At 30.8% G+C, this 825-nt stretch overlaps 1 long non-coding RNA gene across 1 annotated transcript; it reads left to right on the top strand.

Moving 5' to 3' along the window:
• Nucleotides 1-229, top strand: LOC112453696. The gene is made up of 2 exons (XR_003040643.1): nt 1-37; nt 137-229. It is a non-coding gene; the product is annotated as an uncharacterized LOC112453696 (long non-coding RNA).
• Nucleotides 230-825: the final 596 nt, after the last annotated feature.

The following is an 825-nucleotide window of genomic DNA, read 5'->3' as shown; positions in this document are numbered from 1 at the left end:
AATGCTAAAAGATGACCAAGAAGCTTTTACACAAGTCGTAAGTAAAAAGCTCTGCTTATTATAATTAAATTATAAGGTATATATTAAATTACAACCTTTTTCTTATCTAAACTATATTGAATTCTTCTTGTTTTAGAGGCTGTTAGACAACAATCCCTTGTAATACAGAGAAAGACTTGGAACACTCTATAATGGAATAGCTTAGATTTGCAAACATCCGTAAACAAAGGAAAAAATCTTAAAAGGTAAAAAAGTAATATAATGTATTTATGTCTGTTAAGTTAGCACCCTCCATAAAAAACCGGAATAACACATATGCAGAAATTAAGTGTTCTTTATGCGTTAATTATGTGCTCTATTCACGATTTTTGTGCTCGAGCAGTTTCGTGGGAAATTGCAATTGAAACTGAGGGTGCTGGCTTAACGTAAGCTAGCACCCCCACTCATTAAAATTACATATAAAATAAAAAACTCAATATGCTAGAATTATATGCTTTTTATGTGCTTTCAAATGCCTCAAACAAAATTAGTCTATTTGTAATAGTTTAAAAAATATACGCAAAAAAAAGATATATATACTACTGATATAAGAATAAAGTATCAGTTAAAATAGAGAAAGCGAAATAATTCTTGTCTTAAAATGTTTCTCGATTAATGTGTTCTCGAAATATGCACAATGAAATTTTCGTGCTTATCCCCTTCGACCGACCTGAACGTGAGTACCCCATACGTACAAGAGTACCTAACCAGTTAAAATACAGGTAGCAAATTGGTTTTAGTCTTAAAATATTCCTCAATTTATGTGCTCCTGAAATATGCACAATG

This window comes from Temnothorax curvispinosus, unplaced genomic scaffold (assembly GCF_003070985.1).
Source record: "Temnothorax curvispinosus isolate PA1 unplaced genomic scaffold, ASM307098v1 QBEX01000341.1, whole genome shotgun sequence".
Taxonomy (NCBI): domain Eukaryota; kingdom Metazoa; phylum Arthropoda; class Insecta; order Hymenoptera; family Formicidae; genus Temnothorax; species Temnothorax curvispinosus.
The sequence above is the reverse complement of the archived record's forward strand: the minus strand, read 5'-3'. Positions and strand labels throughout refer to the sequence as shown.